Here is a 15,403-nt window from a genome sequence, read left to right as displayed (position 1 = left end):
GGTACAGAAAGTATTCAGATGTTAGGACTGGCGGAACGCACCAAGACAGATGATATAGATGCGTTCGCAGTCCGGGGTCCACCGTGCAGGTGAAAACCTGCTGCTAGCAATTTGCAGACTATATGGCGGTACACTAAAGTATACACGCGTGGGTTAAACCTCATCCAGCGTGAAAGAAGCAATCCTGTTAAGTCACAGGACCGCGGTACCGCACCTAAAGCGCGAGCAAGTAGTCAGCGAACTCAACCCCAACTAGGATTGAAGTCCGATTAGACCCTTGCTGGCACAACACCGCAACTGGGTGTGTAAGGAAACTGATTAACAATATTAAGGCACAAGAGTGCATGCAGTGCCGCACTGACGAACGCCACTAACCACCCAGGCTTGGGTAAGGAAAGCACAGAGGAAGTGCACGGCGCCGTACTGGCGGTCACAGCAACTGGACGCTGTAATGTGTGATTCGTGCTGTAGGATAAGTCGGGCGCTAGATAGCAACCATACACCTTCCGCAAACAGACATTCAATAGGGTAGGGGTATCCAAGGACGACTTGCACTCACAACATACACACATTAGCAATTGTTAGACAATACTAGCGCATGGCCGTGCGGTCATGCGCAGTTTATATAGTTGCAGCACAGGAAGTGGTTACAGCACTTTTGCCCTTCCAAGACCTGCCAAGAGGACCAATGGAATGTGCTGCAGAGCCTGAGCACATGACCCTCGATCTCCAACGGGAGATCTTACCCTGGGCATGCTCAGTACGTGCAGACAAGGACTTAGTCCCAGAGAAGTCCGCTCGCTGCTGACCAGCACTGATTTTAATGGCAGAGACTGGAGAAGCAGCAGTAACTCTCAGAACAGAGTGAGAATGAGCAAGACGCTGGGACCGACGTCTCTGCTGAGCAGACTCCACTGCGGCTGGACAAGAATGGGAGACCGCAGCGGAGGTGGCTCGAGATTTCCCCTGTGCAGAAGCGGGAACTCGACCCCTAACATCAGACCCCTTTAAATTTTTCACTCTTTGTTTCATTGCAGCCATTTGGTAAATTCAAAAAAGTTCATTTTTTTCACATTAATGTACACTCTGCACCCCATCCTGACTGAAAAACCCCCCAGAAATGTAGGAATTTTTGCAAATTTAATAAAAAAGAAAAACTGAAATATCACCTGGTCATAAGTATTCAGACCCTTTGCTCAGACACTCATATTTAAGTCACATGCTGTCCAATTCTTTGTTATCCTCCTTGAGATGGTTCTACTCCTTCATTGGAGTCCAGCTTTGTTTAATTAAACCGATAGGCCTTGATTTGGAAAGGCACACATCTGTCTATATAAGAAGGGTGTATGAGGGCAGTGCTGTATACTATGTGGGCAGTGCTGTATACTATGTGGGTTGTGCTGTATACTATGCGGGCTGTGTTGTATACTATGGGGGGTACATTATACGTTATATTCTATGGGGAAGGCTGTGTTATATACTATGTGGGGCTGCATTATATTCTATGGGGATGTGGGCTGTATATTCTGTGAGGGGCTATATTATATTCTATGGGGGGCTATATTAGATTTTATGAGGGAGGATTGCATCATACTCTTTGATGGGGCTACATTATATTCTATGGGGAGGTGGGCTGTATTATATTCTATGGGGGCTGTATTATATTTACCGTATATACTCGAGTATAAGCCGACCCGAGTATAAGCCGACCCCCCTAATTTTGCCACAAAAAACTGGAAAAACTTATTGACTCGAGTATAAGCCTAGGGTGGAAATGCAGCATTTACCGGTGAATTTCAAAAATAAAAATAGATCATTATTTCCCCATAGCTGTGCCATATAGTGCTCTACACCATTCATATTTCCCCATAGCTGTGCCCCATATAGTGCTCTGCACCGTTCACTGTGCCCCCTAGCTGTGCCATATACAGTGCTCTGCACCGTTCACTGTGCCCCCTAGCTGTGCCATATACGGTGCTCTGCACCGTTCACTGTGCCCCATAGCTGTGCCATATACGGTGCTCTGCACCGTTCACTGTGCCCCATAGCTGTGCCATATACGGTGCTCTGCACCGTTCACTGTGCCCCCTAGCTGTGCCATATACGGTGCTCTGCTCCGTTCACTGTGCCCCATAGCTGTGCCATATACGGTGCTCTGCACCGTTCATTGTGCCCCCTAGCTGTGCCATATACGGTGCTCTGCACCGTTCACTGTACCCCATAGATGTGCCATATACAGTGCTCTGCACCGTTCACTGTGCCCCCTAGCTGTGCCTTATACGGTGCTCTGCACCGTTCATTGTGCCCCCTAGCTGTGCCATATACGGTGCTCTGCACCGTTCACTGTACCCCATAGATGTGCCATATACAGTGCTCTGCACCGTTCACTGTGCCCCCTAGCTGTGCCATATACGGTGCTCTGCACCGTTCATTGTGCCCCCTAGCTGTGCCTTATACGGTGCTCTGCACCGTTCATTGTGCCCCCTAGCTGTGCCTTATACGGTGCTCTGCACCGTTCACTGTGCCCCATAGATGCTCCACATTAATCTGTGCTGCCGCTGCTACTGCTGCAATAAAAAAAAAAAAACACATACTCACCTCCCTTGATTGCAGCTCCCGGCGTCTCGTTCCGGCGCCTCCATCTTCCCGGCGTCTCTGCTCTGACTGATCAGGCAGAGGGCGCCGCGCACACTATATGCGTCATCGCGCCCTCTGCCTGATCAGTCAGAGAGCGCAGACGCCGGGAAGATGGAGGCGCCGGCCGGGAAGATGGATCGGCGCCCGGCGGCTGGAACGAGGACAGGTGAATATAACATACTCACCTAGTCCTGGCGATCCTCGCGCTGTCCCCTCCTGTCTTCGGCGCTGCAGCTTCTTTCTCTATCAGCGGTCACCGGCACCGCTGATTAGAGAAATGAATAAGCGGCTCCGCCCCTACGGGAGGTGGAGCCGCTTATTCATTTCTGTAATGAGCGGTCCCACGTGACCGCTGAAGAGAGGAAGAAGCTGCAGCGCCGAAGCCCGTGGGACGGCAGGGACAGCGCGAGGATCGCTGGGACTAGGTAAGTATACCCCAGCGCCCTCAGCCCCTCACCTGCCGACCCCACCGCTACCGTGACTCGAGTATAAGCCGAGGGGGGCACTTTCAGCCCTAAAATTTGGGCTGAAAATCTCGGCTTATACTCGAGTATATACGGTATATTCTATGAGGGGTGATTGCATCATACTCTATGAGGGGGCTACATTATACTATATGAGGAGGCTTATTAATCCCATAATCCTATTTAGATTGGCAAAAAGCACTTCAATTCATCAATGTACTATATTATATTACCATAAAATGGTATGAAGTGACTGGAGAATACATATTGGATAAAAAAAATATTTTTATTATAACTCAATTAAAAATGGTTTAAAAAGACAGGGACAAGATGGAAAAAGGACCTCCAATTAAAGTCAGGGAATAATACAGTACAAGGAAAAATATGTAAATCAATTTACATCAAAGGTATAATTATCTGAAACGAAGTGTAGGCTTGCTAGATATAATTGACTGAAAGGTCATATTTTATACTTATCTCTCAGCCATTGTCAGAAAAACCTCAATATAAATATAAATGCAATCACTAAGCCGTAAAGTAGAATATATATGCGACTAATAAATATCATGGGATTGCAGCTCCGCTGCCTGCAAGAGAAAAAGGCAGCGGAGCGGAGCTGCAGGGAATGGATCCATCCTGCCCGCGCTTCCTGTCACACAGCAGCGGCTGAATGACATCATCATTCAGCGCCGCGGCTGTGCAAGACAGGAAGCTGCCGGCGATGGTGCCGCTTCAGGATACCATGCAAGCAGAGGTGAGGTGTGTGTGTGCAGAGAGGTGAATGGTGATGTGTGTGTGTGTAGGTGGAGGAGAGGGCAATGATTCGGTTGATGGAGAGGGCAATGATAGGGGTGGTGGAGCAGGAGGAAATGATGGTGGCAGTGGAAAGGACAATGATGGGGGTGGTGGGGAGGAGGCAATGATGGAGGTGGTGGAATGGGCAATGATATGGGGTGGTGGGGGAGAAAGCAATAATGGAGGTGGTGAAGAGGGCAATCATGGGGGTAGAGGAGAGGGCAATAATGGGATGCGGGGATTTATAATGGGTTTAAGAACAGGGGGAGTTGGAGGAAGACATTATTATTGATTATTATGTCTAACGCAGTCCCTTAGTATAAAGTGTACTCACGTATGTATAGCACAGTCCCTTAGCTTTGTCGCCTTAAAAAGAGGGGGGCCCAGATACATTTCCTGCACAGGGGCCCCAAGCTGTCCGTGTCCTCCCCTGACTACAGATATCCATCATTACAACTTTACACAGTATGAATTCAATTACAGTTGGTGAGCACAATTCACACCTCCCTTCATTGCTTCCATCTACCCATCCACCGACTGAATCTCCATCCACCCCACTAATTTCTGCCTGTCTATCCCCATCAATTGCATTGGCGGTCTATGAGAACTCATATCAATCATTCTCCCAAACTACTGTTATTCCACAGACCTCCCCCATGTCACCACCAATACCAGATCTTCCATCCCCATCTTCATCCATGCCCGGAACGGCATCTCAAATATCTTTTTTAGGATTGGGACCCACATGTCCTTTGATACCATGATATCCACAGGATCTACCCATTCGCCCCCTTTCCAATTACTCCAATCGACATCCCAATTCAATCAAAAACAAAATTCTTCCCCTCAAATCAATAACCACAGGGAAAAGAACTAGAGATGGGCGGACACCTGGTGTTTGGGTCCGGCAGGTACAGTTACAAAAAAGTTCAGGTTCGGGTACCAGAACAGTACCTGGACCTGAACCCGGACCCCATTTACTTGAATGGGGAGCCCGAACATGCAGTGTTTGCTGTGCTGTCATGTGCATGACAGTGCGGCAAACACCACTTCTGATCGGCAGTGAAACCATCCCTGCTGGTCAGAGAGCCTCAGTTCCCACACTGTCAAAAGACAGCGTGAGTGCTCAGCTGTTATCGGAGGTATAACGTTTACCTCCGGTCATTAGTGTCAGCTGATGAAGCTACTGCTCCCATCATCTGACACCTGCTGCGCTAATAACTGAGAAAGCAGGAGTGGCAGATGGGAGTATTCATTAGCCTCTCTTGCGCTGTAAACAATTTTTTTTTTTTTTAAATGACGTGGGTTCCCCTTTATTTTTGTTAACCATCCATGCAAAACTCACAGCTAGGGGTTGCAACCCTCAGCTGTCAGATTCAGCAAGGTTAGTTATCAAGAATAAAAATAAATAAATAATTAAAACAATAATAATAATAATTAAATAAATCAACCAGCCTTGCTAAAGCAGACAGCTGGTATTGTCAGGCTGGTAAGTGATCATGGATGTTGGCTCCCCCAGCCTAAAAATAGCAGCCCGCAGCTGCACAAAAAAAGGCACATCTATTAGATGCACCAATTCTATGCCCATCTCTTCCCATTTGCCCTGTAGCGGTAGCAAGTGGGGTGATAGCTGGGGGAGTTTGATGTCACCTCTGGTTGTCAAAAATGGGGGGGAACCCATGCCATTTTTTAAAACTATTCAACTAATTAGAAAATAGGTGTGGGGACCCCTCTATTCTTGATAACTAGCCTTGCTGAAGCTAACAGCTGAGGGTTGCAGCCCCCAGCTGTGAGTTTTACCTGGCTGGTTAACAAAATTACAGGGGAACCCACACCGGCAACACTCAGCCGCCCCTGCTGTCGCTGTTATTAGCGGCAGCAGGTGTCGGATGATGGGAGCAGTTGTCCCATCAGCTGACACTAGTGACCGGAGGTAAACTTTATACCTCCGATCAGAGCTGAGTGCGCACACTGTCTTTTGACAGCGTGGGAACTGCGGCTCTCTGACTGCCAGCGATGGTTTCACCGCCGATTAGAAGCGGTGATTGTGATTTGGTCATATTCCTCAAAGAAAGTTCAGAAACCATGAAGATATTCAATCTCTCACACTACCCACTCAATCATGGTGAAATAACCCTTCTCAGTAAAGGTCTCAACTTTTGCTCCACCCAAAATGCAAATAAATTTAATCTTTACTAAGATCTCACTAAATTCATTCAAAAACTCACTATTGATAGCCATTTTCAGATACCAAAAAATAAAAAAGAGGAATCTAATGTTCCTATAAATGACCTCTTTAGACATCATGAAGTTCAAGCAAAATGTAACTTTTATCTCCTGTACCACAAAAGGTCATCATCTTGAAACTTTTTATTCCCTAGTCATGGAAGAGTTTGAAACTCTAACTAAGAGACAGGGGAGGTTTTACAACCTCAAGAAAAATGAGAGAGATGAACTGAAGCATTTACAAGAATATTGTAAAATTGTCATCAGACAAGCAGATAAAAAGGGGGGAGGGAAGTAGTCGTACAGGATGGTGAGGACTATATCCAAGAAGCATTCAATATATTGTCTGACACCAAATACTATAAAGTAACCTCTCCTGATCCCTCATCAATGAAGAATATAAATCACACTTAAAAAAAAAGAAAAACTTTTTTGACAAATACCAGTCCTAATCAAGCTACATTTTATAATTTCCAGAAAATACACAAAAATTTAAACAACCCCCACCACATGCCCTATCATTTCAGGGATAGGGTCCCTCACTAGCTCACTGTCTCATTATATCAATTTCTTCCTGCAAGGATATGTCACCAAATTAACCTCTTAACCTCTTATTTGAGGGATTCCAATCATTTAATCCTAGAAACTAGAAATTTTACATGGGAAGAAGATTATCTTCTTGTCACTCTAGATGTCTCCTCCCTTTGTTCTAAGGCTGGTTTCACATTTGCGTTTTTTTTTTTTTGCGTTTTTGCGGTAAAAAATCGCAAAAAAATGCATGCGTTTTTTCCCTATATTTAACATTAAAAACGCATGCCTTTTTTTGCATGCATTTTTACGCGTTTTTGCAACGCATGCGTTTTTCTCTGCATGTGTTGTGTTGCAGAAATGCAACATGTAGTAATTTTTGCGGCGTTTGTTTTGCGTTTTTAAGCACATGCGTTTGTTTGCGTTAAAAACGCATGCGTTTTTATTAAAAAAAAAACAGAAAGCACACTGATATGCCACCCCCCACCATAAAGGTGATAAAGGGATCCTAACCCTAACCCTAAAGGGATCCTAACCCTAAAGGGATCCTAACCCTATCCCTAACCCTAACCCTACCCCTAAAGGGATCCTAACCCTACCCCTAACCCTAAAGGGATCCTAACCCTATCCCTAACCCTACCCCTAATCCCTTTAGGGTTAGGATCCCTTTAGGCTTAGGGGTAGGGTTAGGATCCCTTTAGGGTTAGGGTTATGATCCCTACCCCTAACCCTACTCCTAACCCTAACTATTTCTGTTTATAGTGTTTTTTTTACTTTATTTTGATGATTGGCAGCTGTCACACATTTCTCAGCATGCGTTTAAAAAACGCAAACGCATGAAAAAACGCATGTAAACGCGTCAAAATGCCACATTTTTTTCACCACATGCAAAAACGCATGCGTCAAAAAAACGCAGCGTTTGCACGCGTTTACATGCGTTTTTTCACCATGCGTTTTTTTTGTTAAAACGCATGCATTTTGAAACGCAAGTGTGAAACCAGCCTAATATAGAACATAATTTGGGATTAGAGAACACAGATTTTTTTTCTATCTAGTGATCCCAATATATTACCCAAACAAAAAACATTTATTTTGAACATTTATTTCAAGCTTATTTTGGAACACAATTTGTTCACATTCCAGAGTAAACTCTACCTCCAGCAGTTTGGTACTTCGATGGGAACTCGGTCGCCCCAATATTTGCAAACTTGTTCATGGAGAGATTCGAGTGGCTGTCACCAATCATGTCTCAAAAAGAAAGTGCCAGCATCAAATATTTTTATCATTACTCATTACGTAGATGATCTATTCATAAACTGGTGTGGTATGGAAAGAGAGACAATATCCATTGTAGAGGAACTCAATACAAATTGTTGGGGACTCTCATTCAACGCAGATATGTCTAAAGAAAAAATTGTGTTCTTAAATTTAGAACTGTATGACACAAATCGGTCAATCATGAGCAGAACATATTTCAAGTCTGTCGATGTAAATGTTTTTATTTAGATTTAGATTTTATTTAGATTATTTCAGCTCACACTACTCAAAATGGAAAAAGAATATACCATCCAGCCAATTCCGCAGCATCAGACGAAAATGTGCTTCTACTGCAGATTATATTCACCAATTAAGTATTCTACAAACTAGGTTCAGTAAAAAAAGATATCCCACACCACTTGTCCAGACAACATAATCTCCATCTCATCCAGGGCAATTTTCTCAGTAATCATCCCAAAAAATCCAACAGTACTGATGAAACATCGCAGTCTATATACAGTTTTATAACCACATACAATTGGAACCAAACTATTTGGAAAATACTTAAGTATTGGCATCTACAAAAAAAATATATCCTATACATATAATCAGTAAAACTGTTTTACATATTAATTAGTCACCATATGAGAAAAACACAGGGGGTTATCTATGATTGAATCCCTAATCTAGGATTATTAACCCTTAGGTAATGGGTGAAGGTATAAGTAGTTTATATGGGGCATAATTGTTTAGAAACCTGAAGAAGACTTATCTTGCCAAAAAGCATTGTGATTTCCATACATTTTTATCCGTTTTTACCATTCATGTGATGTAATTGTGGCACTTTGCACACCGAGTGTACTGGTGCTTTAACATCAATAAAACCTTTACTTTTATCGGCTGGAATACACAACTTTATGATGATCCTTTGCTGACCATCCTAATTGGGATCTCCATCCTCAAAACGGAAGCGCCTTTCTGGATCACTATCTACTACTCTTTCGAGACATGTCGTACTTCATACATGCGCAGATTGAAAACTCAGCACCGAGATCTCAGCTTCTGAGCTTCCAATCTGCATATGGGCCACCTCCGACAGTCATTTTCCCATTGAAACAATGGTAGTGGGGGGATATTCGGGCTTTCATAAAATGTTGGAGGAGCCCTCGCACCGCTGACAACTGCTGAGTACCGCCGAACATCCCCTTCTTCCAGCCTGGGATGGGACTTCCAGCATCACCCCGCTGTGTCAAACCTCCGAACTCCTCCTGTAACCCTGATTCACCACTGCTGTCACCCCCTGTTAAGCTGAAATTGGACTGTAACACACACCCCTAATTTGATGCATTACATGTTTTTGCCTATTTTCCTCCTGAAAATTTAGGGTGTGTATTATGGTCTTGTGCATCTATTAGTCCGAAAAATTCGGTACTTTTGAGGCAAAGTATAAAGCTCAGAAGGGAAGGAGCATCATATTGGAGTTCACATTTTACTGGAATGGTTTGAGGGTGACATGTCACATGGGCAGAGCTCCTGAGTTGCCAGAACAGCAGAACTCCTCCATAAGTGACCCTATTTTCTATTTTATAAACTACAACCCCCAATGAATTCATCTAGGAATTCAGTGAGCATGCAGACACCACATGTGCCTCACAAAATGTTGTACCATTGAGCGACGAAGAAAGAATTTTAGCTCTAAAATGTTGTTTAAGCCTCAATTTTTTAATCTGTGCTTTACGGCCGGCGCTCACAGTCAGTGTGGGAAGCTGACGGCGAGGGACATGACAGACACCGGAATGTATGTAGTGTTTTTTTTTTTTACATTCACAATGGTAACCAGGGTAAATATCGGGTTACTAAGCGCGGCCCTGCACTTATTAACCCGATATTTACCCTGGTTACCAGTGAACACATCGCTGGATCGGCGTCACACATGCCGATTCAGCGATGACAGCGGGTGATCAGCGACCAAAAAAAAGGTCCTGATCATTCCCAGCGACCAACAATCTCCCAGCAGGTGCCTGATCGTTGGTCGCTGTCACACATAACGATTTCGTTAACGATATCGTTGCTACGTCACAAAAAGCAACGATATCATTGAAGAAATCGTTATGTGTGACGGTACCTTTACTCACCATGTTCTCATACGAGACAGAAATGTTTTTTGGTTTTTTTTTTCTCTTCTCTTTTTCTGTGTAGAAACAATCCTCTTTAAAATACCGCTGGAACAGCATGGTAAATGAGATGTAACCTTTTGCAAGAAAAGTACGAAGTCGAGTATGCAATCATGAAGCTTTTTGAGTACGATGTGAATAATTTCTAAACTGTGTTAGTATTATATGTATGTCATGTTACATTTGTGTAATTTAACAATATTGAAAAGCATAGTGTCAACTTTGCATGTGTCAATAGCATATATACACTGCTCAAAAAAATAAAGGGAACACTAAAATACCCTACCTTCTGTCTCTTCCCCACTATCCCATAGAATGTAAGTCCGCAAGGACAGGGTCCTCTCTCCTCTGTACCAGTCTGTCACTGTAAACTTTTTTACTGTAAATGATATCTATAACCCTGTATGTAATCCCTTTCTCATGTAGAGCACTATGGAATTAATGGAGCTATTTAACCCCTTTACCCCCAAGGGTGGTTTGCACGTTAATGACCGGGCCAATTTTTACAATTCTGACCACTGTCCCTTTATGAGGTTATAACTCTGGAACGCTTCAACGGATCCCAGTGATTCTGACATTGTTTTCTCGTGACATATTGTACTTCATGACAATGGTAAAAATTCTTTGATAGTACCTGCGTTTATTTGTGAAAAAAACGGAAATTTGGCGAAAATTATGAAAATTTCGCAATTTTCCAACTTTGAATTTTTATGCAATTAAATCACAGAGATATGTCACACAAAATACTTAATAAGTAACATTTCCCACATGTCTACTTTACATCAGCACAATTTTGGAACCAAAATTTTTTTTTGTTAGGGAGTTATAAGGGTTAAAAGTTGACCAGCAATTTCTCATTTCTACAACACCATTTTATTTTAGGGACCACATCTCATTTGAAGTCATTTTGAGGGGTCTATATGATAGAAAATACCCAAGTGTGACACCATTCTAAAAACTACACCCCTCAAGGTGCTCAAAACCATATTCAAGAAGTTTATTAACCCTTCTGGTGCTTCACAGGAATTTTTGGAATGTTTAAATAAAAATAAACATTTAACTTTATTTCACAAAAAATTTAATTCAGCTCCAATTTGTTTAATTTTACCAAGGGTTACAGGAGAAAATGGACCCCAAACATTGTTGTACAATTTGTCCTGAGCACGACAATACCCCACATGTGGGGGTAAACCACTGTTTGGGCGCATGGCAGAGCTCGGAAGCGAAGGAGCGCCATTTGACTTTTCAATGCAAAATTGACTGGAATTGAGATGGGACGCCATGTTTCGTTTGGAGAGCCCCTGATGTGCCTAAACATTGAAACCCCCCACAAGTGACACCATTTTGGAAAGTAGACCCCTTAAGGAACTTATCTAGATGTGTGGTGAGCACTTTGACCCACCAAGTGCTTCACAGAAGTTTATAATGTAGAACCGTAAAAATAAAAAATCATATTTTTTCACAAAAATTAACTTTCCGCCCCCAATTTTCTATTTTCCCAAGGGTAAGAGAAGAAATTGGACCCCAAAAGTTGTTATACAATTTGTCCTGAGTACGCTGATACCCCATATGTGGGGGTAAACCACTGTTTGGGCGGATGGGAGAGCTCGGAAGGGAAGGAGCGCCGTTTGACTTTTCAATGCAAAATTGACAGGAATTGAGATGGGACGCCATGTTGCGTTTGGAGAGCCCCTGATGTGCCTAAACATTGAAACCCCCCACAAGTGACACCATTTTGGAAAGTAGACCCCTTAACCCCTTCATGACCCAGCCTATTTTGACCTTAAAGACCTTGCCATTTTTTGCAATTCTGACCAGTGTCCCTTTATGAGGTAATAACTCAGGAACGCTTCAACGGATCCTAGCGGTTCTGAGATTGTTTTTTCGTGACATATTGGGCTTCTTGTTAGTGGTAAATTTAGGTCAATAAATTCTGCGTTTATTTGTGATAAAAACGGAAATTTGGCGAAAATTTTGAAAATTTCGCAATTTTCACATTTTGAATTTTTATTCTGTTAAACCAGAGAGTTATGTGACACAAAATAGTTAATAAATAACATTTCCCACATGTTTATATTACATCAGCACAATTTTGGAAACAAAATTTTTTTTTGCTAGGAAGTTATAAGGGTTAAAATTTGACCAGCGATTTCTCATTTTTACAACGAAATTTACAAAACCATTTTTTTAGGGACCACCTCACATTTGAAGTCAGTTTGAGGGGTCTATATGGCTGAAAATACCCAAAAGTGACACCATTCTAAAAACTGCACCCCTCAAGGTACTCAAAACCACATTCAAGAAGTTTATTAACCCTTCAGGTGCTTCACAGCAGCAGAAGCAACATGGAAGGAAAAAATGAACATTTAACTTTTTAGTCACAAAAATTATCTTTTAGCAACAATTTTTTTATTTTCCCAATGGTAAAAGGAGAAACTGAACCACGAAGGTTGTTGTCCAATTTGTCCTGAGTACGCTGATACCTCATATGTGGGGGTAAACCACTGTTTGGGCGCACGGCAGGGCTTGGAAGGGAAGGAGCGCCACTTGACTTTTTGAATCAAAAATTGGCTCCACTCTTTAGCGGACACCATTTCACGTTTGGAGAGCCCCCGTGTGCCTAAAAATTGGAGCTCCTCCACAAGTGACCCCATTTTGGAAACTAGACGCCCCAAGGAACTTATCTAGATGCATAGTGAGCACTTTGAACCCCCAGGTGCTTCACAAATTGATCCGTAAAAATGAAAAAGTACTTTTTTTTCACAAAAAAAATCTTTTCGCCTCAATTTTTTCATTTTCACATGGGCAATAGGATAAAATGGATCATAAAATTTGTTGGGCAATTTCTCCCGAGTACGCCGATACCTCATATGTGGGGGTAAACCACTGTTTGGGCACTCGGCAGGGCTCGGAAGGGAAGGCGCGCCATTTGACTTTTTGAATGGAAAATTAGCACCAATTGTTAGCGGACACCATGTTGCGTTTGGAGAGCCCCTGTGTGCCTAAACATTGGAGCTCCCCCACAAGTGACCCCATTTTGGAAACTAGACCCCCCAAGGAACTTATCTAGATGCATATTGAGCACTTTAAACCCCCAGGTGCTTCACAGAAGTTTATAACGCAGAGCCATGAAAATAAAAAATAATTTTTCTTTCCTCAAAAATGATTTTTTAGCCTGGAATTTCCTATTTTGCCAAGGGTAATAGGAGAAATTGGACCATAAATGTTGTTGTCCAGTTTGTCCTGAGTACGCTGATACCCCATATGTGGGGGTAAACCACTGTTTGGGCGCACGGCAGGGCTCGGAAGGGAAGGCACGCCATTTGGCTTTTTAAATGGAAAATTAGCTCCAACCATTAGCGGACACCATGTCACGTTTGGAGAGCCCCTGTGTGCCTAAACATTGGAGATCCCCCAGAAATGACCCCATTTTGGAAACTAGTCCACCAAAGGAACTAATCTAGATGTGTGGTGAGGACTTTGAACCCCCAAGTGCTTCACAAAAGTTTATAACGCAGAGCCATGAAAATAAAAAAAAAAAAATTATTTTCTCAAAAATGATCTTTTAGCCTGCAATTTTTTATTTTCCCAAGGGTAACAGGAGAAATTTGACCCCAAAAGTTGTTGTCCAATTTCTCCTGAGTACGCTGATACTCCATATGTTGCTCTGTGGGCGTCACGTTGCGTTTGCAGAGCCCCTGATGTGGCTTAACAGTAGAAACCCCCCACAAGTGACCCCATTTTGGAAACTAGACTCCGAAAGGAACTTATCTAGATGTGTGGTGAGCACTTTGAACCCCCAAGTGCTTCACAGAAGTTTATAATGCAGAGCCGTGAAAATAATAAATACGTTTTCTTTCCTCAAAAATAATTATTTAGCCCAGATTTTTTTAATTTTCCCAAGGGTAACAGGAGACATTTGACCACAATATTTGTTGTCCAGTTTCTCCTGAGTACGGTGATACCCCATATGTGGGGGTAAACTACTGTTTGGGCACATGCCGGGGCTCGGAATTGAAGTAGTGACGTTTTGAAATGCAGACTTTGATGGAATGCTCTGCGGGCGTCACGTTGCGTTTGCAGAGCCCCTGATGTGGCTAAACAGTAGAAGCCCCCCACGAGTGACCCCATTTTGGAAACTAGACCCCGAAAGGATCTTATCTAGATGTGTGGTGAGCACTTTGAACCCCCAAGTGCTTCATAGAAGTTTATAATGCAGAGCCGTGAAAATAATAAATACGTTTTCTTTCCTCAAAAATAATAATAATAATAATAATAATAATAATAATTTTTATTTATATAGCGCCAACATATTCCGCAGCGCTTTACAAATTATAGAGGGGACTTGTACATACAATAGACATTACAGCATAACAGAAATACAGTTCAAAACAGATACCAAGAGGAGTGAGGGCCCTGCTCGTAAGCTTACAAACTATGAGGAAAAGGGGAGACACGAGAGGTGGATGGTAACAATTGCTATAGTTATTCGGACCAGCCATAGTGTAAGGCTTGGGTGTTCATGTAAAGCTGCATGAACCAGTTAATTAATTTTTTTTTTTTTTTTTTTTAATTTGATTTTATGTATGTTGATTTTATGTATTTCTAAAGTATTGTAAAACTGTAATATGCTGTTGGTGCATGCGGGCAGGACTGTCGGTTTGGTATGTGGCTCTGCCCCCCCCAGGCCTGCCTCCGAAGTCTGAGATTTCGGTGTCCCGGACCAGAGATCATAATACCGGCCTTGAATAGTGAAGGACACGGCAGCCGACCCTGAGAAACATCCAAGGTGGGAACGGCCCATCATGTCGAAGAAAGTCTGCTAGATCCAGGCCTAGCAGACCAGTGCTGGTGGGTTCATGGATGCTAGGAGAGGGCTGGACTAAAGGAAGGTCTCGTCTTTTCCTGGTGGGTCAGAGTTGTCCCGTCGTTTTTTTGGACAGAACATTTCCAAAACAACCAAAATTGAACAGCAGATCTCTTGGGAGGCAGACTTTAGTCCTCTGTTGCAGAAGTGAAGTACTCAAACTGATATTAGGACGCACTAGAAAGTTGGCGTGCATGATTGTTCAGGGAGCTGGCAGTGTGGACCGTCCCAGAATTTATTATTATTTAGCCCAGAATTTTTTATTTTCCCAAGGGTTACAGGAGAAATTGGACCCCAAAAGTTGTTGACCAGTTTCTCCTGAGTACGCTGATACCCCATGTGTGGAGGTAAACCACTGTTTGGGCGCACGTCGGGGCTCGGAAGTGAAGTAGTGACTTTTGAAATGCAGACTTTGATGGAATGGTCTGCGGGCGTCACGTTGCGTTTGCAGAGCC

This window comes from Ranitomeya imitator, chromosome 3, assembly GCF_032444005.1.
Source record: "Ranitomeya imitator isolate aRanImi1 chromosome 3, aRanImi1.pri, whole genome shotgun sequence".
Taxonomy (NCBI): Eukaryota; Metazoa; Chordata; class Amphibia; order Anura; family Dendrobatidae; genus Ranitomeya; species Ranitomeya imitator.
The sequence above is the reverse complement of the archived record's forward strand: the minus strand, read 5'-3'. Positions refer to the sequence as shown.